This window comes from Belonocnema kinseyi, chromosome 1 (assembly GCF_010883055.1).
Source record: "Belonocnema kinseyi isolate 2016_QV_RU_SX_M_011 chromosome 1, B_treatae_v1, whole genome shotgun sequence".
NCBI classification, from domain to species: domain Eukaryota; kingdom Metazoa; phylum Arthropoda; class Insecta; order Hymenoptera; family Cynipidae; genus Belonocnema; species Belonocnema kinseyi.
Window position 1 is genome coordinate 156,669,055 of NC_046657.1, and position 13,012 is coordinate 156,682,066.

Below are 13,012 nucleotides of genomic sequence, written 5' to 3' on the forward strand. Positions count from 1 at the left end.
CAAGTAAGTGTGTGGAGGGTGTGTAAAGGAATAGAGAAGGTGTAAGAAAAATGTAAACCCTTAGGGGACACATTAGAAGCTTCCACTACTACTACTACTACTTCCACTTTTAGAAGTGGTCAAATTGAGGCCAAGGCGCTTTAGCCTGTTTCACGTATTTGTAAAGAAACGCTACTTTGACAATCATTTCGTGGTTTCTGTACATTTTCAGAAAGGTATCTCTGCCCTAAGCTCGTTCTTTGTCCACTAAACCACCTTAAGTGATCAGCGTAGAACTGAGACTGCAAGCATATTGGTTGCATCCCTTCTTCAGAATCCAAAGTTTTGAAAACCATATCTGTTGAAAAAGGTGCTTGTTTTCGTTTTAGAGAGACTCCTTTACTGATGTTACTTTCTGAACTCGGCTTGGAAGCACGACAGGATATGTAGAGATCTCTCTAGTATTAGAATGGCTAATACCACACATATACACAAGATCAGGGTCCTTGAAAACGCCAATCATCTCTTTTTTCGTCAGACGAGTTTTAGCATACTTTCCCAATCCAAAGTCTATCCGTCTCTTTTGTGTATTTCTTGGCGATATTTAAAGCACTCTACAGTATAATTTTACCAGAATCATAGATCTTCAAGTCAATCATATAAACTACATTAGAGATCTTATACTCGAGAAAATTAGTGTTGTTACAGAGGTATACAGAAGATAATTAACGATAATTTCTTGATGAAATAGTAAATATAGTTTTCCAAAGATGCATTAAAGCAGATAATGATTTTATAAGAGGATAAGTTAAAAGCTTTCCGGTAGTGAATCCAGGCCATTGACAGCATTCGCTGATAGGCGTCTGCCTGCACTGAAAAAAATTTGGGCAAGCAGCTGTCTTCTTAGTGGCAACGCAGCCCCACCACGATGGTTGGTGTAGTGATCAGACCACTTTTAAGTAACCTACAGTACCAAACGTGCGAGCAGATCCTATCCCGTGTGTTGGGAATGCAGAAGTCCCACAAAAGAGAACTAAATTGCCCCACCAGTATCAACTATAACTGTATAACTCCGCGGGAAACTCCGCGTGGGGATTCCGTGCTCTCGCCTGAAGGGAGCGCTACTGTACCAATACTGTTGGGATTACAGCTGTTCCAATGTGGGAACAGAGCGTGCCCAATATGAGAGAGGATGTGTACCAACTTGCAGGTGAGCAGCGCACGATGCATTTGGTGTTCCAGCTCTACTACGTGGGCGAGCAGATCGCCCAAAAAATTTTCAGTGTGCTACACCTTATTTTGATCCATGTTATTCGTATATCCACACAGACTCAATTTTTTTTAATATCGTGTTGTTGCGCACAACTGTAAACATCTTATAAAATGTGGTCGAACAAGTTATTGGCCTGTAAGTCTCTGGGTTGGACAAGTTGTCTTTTTGGTATTATAATAGTACATCCTATAACCAACTACTGAAGAATAGGCGTTTTAAACTTAAAATATAAGGTGAATATTTAGACAGTTCTTGAGATCATCTGCCCCCGCAGTAGAATACCTCTTCGTAACCGAAGAGCCTTTTCACCTTTTTGGCAGTAGTTGATCAATTTTCTATTGGAGCGTTTGGTTGCACTAACCAAGAAGTGTGATAGGCAAAACACAATTTATTTGTAGATTGTAGATTTCACCAAATAATATTTTTGCACGAACTAAATATTTTTTGTCACATCAAAATTACAACAATTCTTTTTTTACAGAAAAAAATTTTTTTAATAGCTAAAATGTAAAGTATTTTCTGTATCAGAAAAAACTAGAAGATCAAACTGTAGTGATTCAATTGAATGCATTTGATTTGCCGAACATTTGTTTAATCAATCACAATTAATTTTTGGAATGCTCGGTGATTAGATGCAATATTAATTGCAGGAAAATCATTAAAAATTAAAAATTTACTAAGTTTTAAATATTCTAGTCAATAAATTAGCTTCTGCACCTGATCCAGGTCTTTCATTGGTCTAATGTCTGTAATTTGATGTTTGATACGCTGTTTATAAATATTAATCATTCTTTTAGACGTAACCCATCGCAGAGTACCGCGATATTAATAAATTAAAATTATATTAGGTTTATACTATACTTCTCTGCTAGTTTTTTGTGAAGGGTGAATTACATTTTGAAGAAGACTTTCTATCGGTGTGTTACTGTAATACCTAAAATAGTACCTTTTTTGCAGAATTGGCAAAAATATCTGACTGCTGTGAGGAGGGTAGAAGCGTACAAGATCTACTATCATGAAGCTTCACTAGAAGCGAAACTAAAAAGGCTTCCAGCAGTATCTCATTGGAGCTATTTACCACCAATTAGCTATAGTCAAGCGTTAATGACCCAAAAGGAGTTCTACCATTATCTTACAAATGCTATGCTCCATCATATAAATACTGATTATCCTCAATCCTATTTATTCCCTTATGGTAACGAAGTGGCGCATGCTATAAATGCAGCAGGAAATGTACTTATAGGTGATCATGAAGCTCGGGAAGATGGTCAAAAGATTCAGAAAATTGATAATCATTTTAAAGAACGAAATCAGAAATTTACAAAAGCTCGAATAGAAGCGCGCAAACGATTCGAAGAAAAACAACGAAAAGATGTTGAAAAAAGTTTACGCCAACTCCAAATTATACCCGAATCCTCGTCCCAAGATGATACGTCTCATGAATCCGCGTTAGAAGAAGGAATGTTCAGGCACCATGAATGGACGGGGTCATCAAGTAATCCTCAATACGATTCCAGTGCCATTGAACCACCTCAGACTATGCGACCTAAAAAAAGCAACTTGTTTAGATTGTGGAGTAAAAACAAAAATATTTGAAAATATTTGACACACAAATCACTAAATTTAAATCTAACATCTCTAAATTTCAAAGAGAAGCCTTATATTGTGAAAAATGCCAACCGCTGATATATACTGGGTTTCCCAGACTCAAGAGTCCGGACTTATAGGAATGCATAAAAATAAAATAAATCCAAATGTCCTTTTCCAGTGATCAGTTGAAGGTTTATTTTTTAGCCATTATATACTTAACCTGGACCGAAAGTGGGACGATGGTCGTGGGGGCCAAAGCGTAGGCTTTGGACCCACTCCTTCGGCTTGCGGGTTCGATTCCCGCCTTGCACTCTGGAAGAGTCTCGGTGGCCCATGCGGTGAACACTTAGCCTAGCAAGGGAGTTGTTCATCTCCGGAGAGTCGTGGGACCGGTACCTCTAGAGAAAAAGGTTTTCTCTAAGTACTAAGTATGGTTTCTCTAAGTATGGCTCGGAACCCACCTTAAACTGTAGGTCCCCCTTCCACCACCAAGTAAGTGTGTGGACGGTGTGTTAAGGAATAGAGAAGGTGTAAGAAAAATGTAAACCCTTAGGAAACACATTAGAAGCTTCCACTACTACTACTACTTAACCTGGACCAATCAGGATTGCGGTGTAAATAGCCATGCGTCCGTGAGAGGGAGTCCAATGTAGTCTAGTGAACGCTGTTCTCCCTTCGCTAATCCCACCATCGTGCTCCTGATTGGACTAGACTAAATATTGTACAACTAAAAATATATAAAATTCAACTAAATTTTTCAAACAGAAATGTTTGATTTATTATTTTTATTTTTATACAGCCATATAAGTCCGAACACTTGAGTCCGGGGCACCCTGTATAATAGTGTGTGTCTACTCGATGGAACAAGCGCCGCCATTTTTTATACGCGTCTTAGACAGAGATGCCAATGTAGGCCCCTTTTGCTACTGCGCTTGCATTTAGATCGCGTACTGGTTGACCGGAGTTGGCGCGAAATTCAAAATTGGAAGAAAATCTTTGTAAATAATTATTAAAAATGCACAAAAATCTATGTAAATTGTACAACTTTTTATTTCAGGCAAAAAAATATTGATAACACACATATACGTATTTTGTAAGTCACAGTTTTTTTTATGACTTTTAGAGAATAACTTATATTTTACAAGACATTCAATTTCAAAAGAAATTTTTTGAAAAGGTAATTCAAAATAATTATTTATATACATTCTTGTGAATTTTTTTATCCTCATGTATTTAAATTAGAAGAATTGTTTTTAATTTCATTTTTGAATTGCGCGCCAACTGCGACCAGCCAGTGCGCGACCCTAACGCAAGCGCAGAAGCAAGAGGCGCCCGCATTAGCATCACTGGATTAGAGTCGAGATCATTCGTGACATTTCGCGATATGCGGGAGATTCAAATTTAGTATTGAAGTGCACTTCAAACTATCAATAAAATTCAGGTAAAATTTAGTTTATTAGTTTGTTATTAAAAAACACATTAAATTGAATTTGGATGGAATAAGTTTGAACTGAAAATATTTTCAGCAAGTAAAACTAAGAAAAAAGGACAATATATTTTTTTTAAATAGGAGCGAATTAAACCTGTATCATATGCTGAATGTAAGCATTTAAATGTGCATAATTTTTACGTCAAAAATTAAAAGCTTCAAAAATTTAAAACTTTCAAACTAAAATCTTTTAATCTGGACAATTTATTTCAGAAGAAGTTGAAATTGTGTTATTCCTAATTCACAACGTTCAAATTTAAACAAGTTTATTTGGAATTCAAAAATATTGAAATAAATTATTTCAGACTTAAACTCAAAAAAGAAATGGACAACTTAATTTTATATTTCAAAGTAAAAGCTTCTTAAATACTAGCAATGTGAATTTTTAATAAATTGAAAAAATTATGATTGAACGTAAAAATTGATTAGACAAATTTGTCGAACTTGTGGTATTAAACAATTGAAAATGTAGCATTTACTATAAAAATTCTGTATTTTGAAAAGACCTTTTTAAAAATTGAAAAAATCATTCAATTGTTTAAAAAAGAAACTGTCTTTTTGTATAAGTTTAAAATTTTCAAATGTTTTGAACATTTTTTAAATGAAAAAACAAACTTTAATATTCCGTGTCTGCGCCTAAGAGCAGCTCATTTTGAAACTTTGAATTAAAAAAAATTATTGTCTAAATTTGTACTGTTTTGAATTCATTCTGAAGGTATTTAATTCAAAATTGTTCAAATAAAATATGTTAAAATTAAAAGTGTGCAACCATGAATTCTTTCATTTTGATACCCCCCAATTTCGAAGAATTTAAGAAACCAGAAAGTTTTGTGAGTTTAAAATTGTAACTAAATTTATTAGAACATTTAAATCTAAAATTATTAATTTTAAAACTGTCTATGTTTGAATTGCTTGAATTAAGTAAATTCTAATTGTCAATTTGATCATTCTTAATTTTCAAACAATTGAATTCTTATAAATAAATATAAAATCTAAGGTTTCAATACCAAAATTGTTTCATTTCGAACGGTGAAAATAAGGGTGATTTATTATTTTCTTTCAGAAAAGTCTGGCTAATCAATTTTCGCGTTCAATCATACTTTTTACAATACACTATAAATGTAGATTTCTATCATTTTAGAATTTTTTTGAATTTTTCATATTTAAAATAATAAATTCTTAAACGCTTTCATTCAGAAATGATACAAGGTTCATTCCTTTTTATCCAATTCTAAATATTTTACTACGTTTTTAAAAAACGAATATTTCATCAATTTTGACTCCCATCGTCTTTATTTTTCTGTATTCTTCGCGTATTTTTATTAACTCAATTACTTTTTATTAAATTTTATTCAGCTTCTACATTTTGTCCATTCACTCATTTAAAATCAACTAAATTTTTTCTAATTGCGTTGAACTTTTCTTTAAGAATTAATTTTTTTTAATGGAAATATAACTAGTCTATTTTCGGTTAAAAATGTATATTTTTAATTAAGCATTTATCTTCTCAGTTTCAAATTTTAACTTTTTGTTTTAAAATTCATTTTTTTGATAAAGGATTTAACAATTTTGCAAAAAAAATTTTGTTGAATTAAAATATTTTTTACTAAAATTAAAATAGCTTTTTGCTGAAATATCTTGTATTATAGGTTTCGTTAAAAATTAATAGTTTTAGAGCAAATTTCATTTAACTATTCTAATTTTGGTTGAAAACTTTTATATTCTAGTTAAAAATTCAACTATTAGTGAAACATTAATCTCGTTTGATTATAAATTATATCCTTCTTGAAAACTTATCTTTGTATTTTTGAAATGCAACTATTTTGTTAGGTTGTCTTTTTTCGTCGAAAATGTAACTGTTTTGTTGATAATTGTCCTTTAAGATTAAAAACTTGAGCTTTACGATAGAAAAGTAATATATTTTTGTTTGGAAATTAAACTTTCTTCTTTCTGTTTAAAAATCTATATCTTGTTTTGTTGTCCTATATAATATTTTATTTTTCTTTAGTAATTCACGTTTTTTCAGAACTGCGCTATACTCTTAATCAGTATAGAACAACTTATTAAAAACGCGAAAAAAATTGCGATAAGAAATTTTAATTTTAAGCTAAAAATAAAAATTGAGATATGGCTTCGAGATATAAAATTTCTAAAACGTATCAATAAATTGTGATTTAAAAAAGGTAGCTAATTTCAAAACAAAATCGACAGAGAATTTTCAGATTGTGATTTCATAGATTATTGAAAGTAGCTTTAAATAGTAATACTAAACCTAAATTTTAGCAAAAATACAAACTGTTTTCCAAAATGTCAAAATAATAAATTTTAAACATTTGTACGGGTATAAGAAATCGAAAACAACAAAAGAAGACCATTTCATAGTAGAAACGAAAAGAATAGTATTAAAGTATAAAGCAGACGTTGTTTAATATGCATATTTATAATGATTACCTGAAAGAATTTCATGTTAAAAGATAAAACATCATGCAATAATTTCCTACAATTTCTCTTTGTAAAATATCAGTGAAATTGTACGAAATTATCTGATTAAATTTGATCTTTTTTCATAAAATTTTTTCAAGTGATTATTATAAATAGACATATAGAATAACGTCTAGTTTATACTCGGATACTATTTTTGGTTGCCAAACAATTTTTATAATTTTAAAATATTTTAAAGAATCATGAAAAAATACTTTTTCACATACTTCCTTATATGGAATATTCTGCTTTTGACATTTTTAGTTTTTTTTTTTGTAACACTAAAAATGTTTGAGATTGAATATCCCGATATTTTGGGAGAAAGTTTTTATATTTGTGAAAAAACCGATTTTGTATCAATATTTAAAATCAATTTTGAAAATCTGTTCTATAGCGACGAATAGTATTGTGCTGTTCTAGAAAATAAATTCCTAACGAATATTTAATATTTCGTATTACAACGAAGCAGAGTTCAACTTTTAAATAAAAAAAGTAAACTTTCAAACAGAAAATATAACTTTTATATCATACGGTATCCATACCATTTCAAATGGAGGCTGTTATTATTCATAAACGCGTATGGCTATGCTCCCGGGCACCCTAACCTCTACGCGATTCTCTGACGCGCGACACCAGACAAAACTAATTTCCGTTCAAATACAGTTTCCTTCATCCGGTTATTAATCAGACCCTTTACAAATTCTCAGACAGGTTAACATTATTACTCGTAATGTATCATTATACAAACCTATGACCTCTAGAGACTTTGTCATCGACATGCAAATACTCAGAATATAATTTTAAACCTTATTTTGTACGATATTAAAAAAATCACTGACTCACTTGTGCTTCCTGAATGCTCTTCTTAATTATAGAAGATTAATAACAAAAGGTGCGCGTCTTGATGGCAGCACCGGTTTTGAAAAATTGTATACAGTGCTTGAAAAATTATATCCGGAAATATTTACATGCAATTTAATACTGAAGCATGCTACTCTTTACGAAGCCTTCATTTACATTTTGATTTTAATTAAATTCTTCAATAAATAAAGAAACGCATAACAGATGTCACTATCAGGTGTTACGAAAAAATGGCGTTTGCACAAGGAGTCAGTCTTAATATGGGTTGCCCCATCAAATAGTATAATTTTTAACCAAAACAAAAATTCAAACGAAAAATCGAGAAGAATGAAAAAATTCTAGTAATTAGAAGAAAGGGATAATAATTTAAAAGAGGAAGAAGGGAATGTAGGAAAGCGCGTAAAGTATGAAACATAAAAGTGATTTTCAAACTTATTAAATAGTTATTGAATTGTATTGTCACCTGGACTTTTTTTGCAAAAGTTGCAAACTTTCCGTCCGTCCGTGAATACGATAACTTCCGAAAAAATGAACGGATCTAAGTCATCTTTGGCACACTTTTTTAGGTCCTGAAAAAGTAGAAGTTCATTAAATAGCCATTTGGATAAAAATTCTAAAAGTTTAAGCACGATGTGAAAAAAATTAAAAATAAGAAAAACATTTCCTCTTCAAAGTCCTACGAGATAATCATAATTTTTTTTCGGATTTTCTTCATAAAGCGAAAATTCAAATTTTGATTGCACGCAAAATATCAAAAAATAAAAACATCCATTTTTTAGTCAAACTATAAAAGACATACAAAATATTAATCAACTAAACAGGTGACCTAAAAAAAGATCTACAAATTGTTTATTAATCACTTCCTTATAGGACGCGTAGTTTGTGTTTTATTTGTGAAAAACAACATTGAAAAAAATCAATTTGTAGTAGATCGCCCAAAGTTATAAAAAAATGATTCAACAATAATGGTTCACCCGAAAAAGCTCTACAAATTTTGTAAGAATCTCTTTTTGATAGGACAGGTAGTTTTGGTTTCAATCATTAAAATGATATAAAAATTTGTAATAATTTATTACATTCACATCCTTGATGGTTGAGAAAGTATCAGAATTGTCCGAAATTATTAATAAAATAACAACGCAAGATAGACAAAAATGCCCGGAAAAAATAATTGTAGTTTTTTATATATTTTAAGGCCATGTGACCAGAATCCTACCATACTGACAATTTTTTAACTTCCTAACTTATTTTCACACGAAGCGCCACATCGAATTGAAAATGTGGGATAATAAGTAAGAAGCTTAATGAAAGGTGGGTCTGGCCCTACATTTTTATAATTATAAAAAGGTTTTTTAAATATTTTCTTTGGCTTTTTTATAATAATTAAAATTTTGGACCAGACCCAAATTTTTTAGTGTTTCTTATTTATTATTCCGAATTTTCATTGGGACGTCACGCGCCGTGTGCAAATCAGTTGGTAAATAAAAAATTGTTGGTAAGGTAGGAATCTGGTAACATGACCCGCTTGTCTAATAGCCTTAAGGCATGGATTACGATAGATCGCTTTGCCTTAGAATTTACCAGTTTCAGTGCTTCGAAAGCTAAGTTGACTTACGCGTGCACTAGAGTAAGGTTTTGGCTGTTTAGATAGGTTTTAGGTATTTAGGTAAGCGTTGGGCAGTTATGTAGGTTTTAAATAGTTTTAGGTAGTCTTTGGCAGTTTTGGTGGTTCTTTGTAGTTTTTAGAAGTTTTGTTTAGTCAAGTAGAATTTTCTTCCCCAGTCGGGACGATTTTCATAAAGCGTTTGTATGTGAAAAATATGTTTAACTCAATGTGCATAAAATTGTGCAACAATAATCATATATTAGGCACAGTGATCATATATGAAATAGTTTTTTTCTTTTAATATCTATCGAGTTTTTCTGTGTGCGTGTTACCCTGGTTGATACTGTAATATTAATGTACCCTTTGTATGTATTTATATAATAAAAAAAATCATAAAATGGAAGATAATTTCTTTTAGCAGCCATTAGCTTCTACGATTCTAATTTAAAAATATATTTATTTAAAATTATGTTTGGAATTAACGTTTGACGCTTTAAGTCTGAATTGATTCATTTTTGTAGCTTTCATTCTAGCCTTTACATTTTTCTACGTTTTCAGAACTGCACAGCCTCGCAATTTTTTTTTGCGTATGTATATCAGGGCATGTTCACTATATGTTTTTGGGGTCGCTGCATCTGAATCCGAAGTCCAAAAAAATCCAGCTCGTCAGGGTTCGGACATAACCTCAATAAACTTCATACATTTTTTCGAGTATCCTTTTCCGGGTCTAGAGTAGGGAAACAGGTCATATTTATTATATTTTTTAGGGTCGCTAAATCCAAATCTAAGGCCAAAAAACTCCAGCACATCAGGGTTCTAACATAACCTGAAAAAATGTCTTAGAAATTTTTTTCGAGTCTGTTGATCAGACCACATTAATTATATGTTTTTGGGGCGCTGAAGCCGAATACGACACACAAAAAACCTACAATTTCAGGGTTTCGACATAACCTTCAAAATACCTTGTAGTCTAAGGTTTGTAACGCTGCAAATTTTTAACTTTAGCCATATATTTAAATAAAAAATGAGTTAAACCCATAAACTCTATTCACTCTACAAAACAAAGGTATAAAGGACCGTCGATATTAGCGCTACCCGATGTACCTCACCCTGAAAATCATGACGAAGATCAATACAGAGCTCACCAATGAATTTCTCGTTGCAATTTACTTCAGGAATTGCACTGATTTTTCGGAAAACTTTGCTAATTTTAACTAAACTCTAACTGACCTTGAACGTTACAATTGACCTATGACTTGGGTACGTACCTGATTGCGGATTTAAAAAAGGGGATTTCCATTTTTTAAAAACAAAGTTGACCTTCAAAAAGCCATGAAGGTCAAATTCAAGGTCAAAATGAAGGTCACAATTGCATACCTCGTTGAAATTTACTTCAGGAATGACCTTCACTTTTTTAAAAAATATTTTATCTGAGGAAATTTCCAACCGTCCCGGGACTTTTTAGGCACCCTGTATAATAAACATGGTCTGACCCCTAAATTAAAAAACAAATTATAAAGTTATTTCATGTTATGTAAGAACCCTGACATGGTGGGGTTTTTTGGACCCCGTATTTAGATTCAGCAAACCAAAAAATATATAGTAAACGTGGTCTGATCTCTTCATCCGGAATTTTGTTCTTTTTTTGCCTGTGTTATCAACATTTAAATATTTGAAAATTCTAATTGGTTAATTTTAGATGAAAACGAAATAAAATTTTTTTACCAACATTTATTTTTTAGATTCTCTTAATAATGGCAAGGTATAATTTTCATGTGAAAACTGACTTTCACATATTTCTTCGAATTCTTACGTTTCCAGAACCAATTCCGAAAAAAACATGTTTTACGATGGTAAAATTCTGTCGTTTTTTGTAATTAGGCTGCAGTTTGGTACACGTTTTTAGGGACAAAATAGAAAAATGAAGTTCTCTAAACAGCATTTTTTGGCTAACGGTTCTGGTTCTATCCGTAAACAAAATGCCCAAAAATTAAAAATGCTTCTTAGCGACTTAAATTTGCTAGATACTAAAAAAAATGAATCAACCATAAATACGAACCCAAAAAACATCTACAATTTCATGTAAATCACTTTTCGATAGGATACGTATATTCTGTTTTATTTATAAAAAAAAGCATTAAAAATAAAAAAAATTAAGTCTTGACAAACCACACAAGTTATGAGAAAAAAAAATACAAAAGTTCTTCACTTAAAGAAGATCTGTACATTTTTTATTGATCATTTTTTAATACCACGGGTATCTTTTGGTTTAATTCGTAAAGAATAATATTAAACATAAGAAAAAGACAAAATGGTGAATAAACAATACGAGGGCTACAATGCAGTTTTACGTTTTTGGAGAAAATAATATGAATAAGACAAAAGTAAAATTTGCGGGCCAAAACTAAAACTTGCGCCGCTAAGGTAAAATTTTCCAGGGGAAAGTAAAGTTAGCGAGGCGAAAGTGAAATTTAATCAGATTCTGAATTCAAGACGCGAACAAAGCTATACAGAAATGCATCGGACCCAATTTTCAGGACCAAAAGGTGACCACGGTCGATAGTAATAAATTAATTCGGAGGAATTACTTAGTTAATGTACCATGAAAGCTGTTTCGGACTGACAGCTTATGCCTTTCTAGATGCCTATTGCAAACTAATTTCTCGACGCGGAATTTTTGCTACCTTGACCGGCTATCCTGGTGCAGACTTTGTTGTTGCAGAATTAAATCTTCAAGACATGTTATCAGAAAGTCCAATAGAGTCAACCCTTTTGGCTTCGTGCGTCTCTTTATGTGGTACAGAGAGACAATTTAAGCATTCAGGTGAGTTCGATTTTGGGGGAATTTTGGAAGCGGCTGTGAAGTCAGTAAAATACCACCTGCGACAAATCATCGTAGACACTGGATTGTCGCATGACATGTGTTGATCGATTTTCTAATTAGGTTGGTCTTCACATCTACGAAAGTTGTCACATTATTGTTTATATTATAAGATGTTTCCGTGACCATAAACAAAGCCTTGGTTTTCCTAAACTTTTGCCTTTTCCCCTTTCTACGATAAGAAAGGGAGCTGGGCAGCGATAATGTGGAAAATTGAACCCGCACTTGTAAGACACCCTCTACCGACATAAGGTGTACATCTTGTAAATAGAAATAAATATTATATACTTGAATCGTTGTGTTTCATTTAATATAAGTAGTGAATAGTCAATTCAGTGCTTTATAAATATAAAGCTTATTTTTTACTCGACAAAACATGGTCTATCGAGCCGGATTGTCAACATTATCAGAACGTAGTCGCGATAAAGGGAAGTTCGTAAAGCATCTTTAATCTTCAAAAGGCGATTTCCTGATTCCAAAATCTAATGTATGGACAGGTGAGCTCGTTCCAAAACATATTCTATTATTTCCCTTACAACTCCTTTACCTGCTGAAAAATCCTATCAAACAAAAAAAGAATGCAACGACCAAATTTTGACCACAACGAGTAAACAAAAACCGAAAATCCTATTGTAATCTGAAAAAAAGAATAAAATAAAATAAAATTTTTTGAGAAAAATAAAAAAGAGGGAAGAAAAATGAGATATCAAAGAGAGAGCACCTGTTCGTGGGTGCTGTCAATTTCTACCACTTAAATTTTTCTTGCCTTGATAAGGGTCTGTACGAGTATCGAAACGTTGGTAATGCAAATTTATTTATTCATGTTTTTTCATTTTTATTTTGTTGTAATTT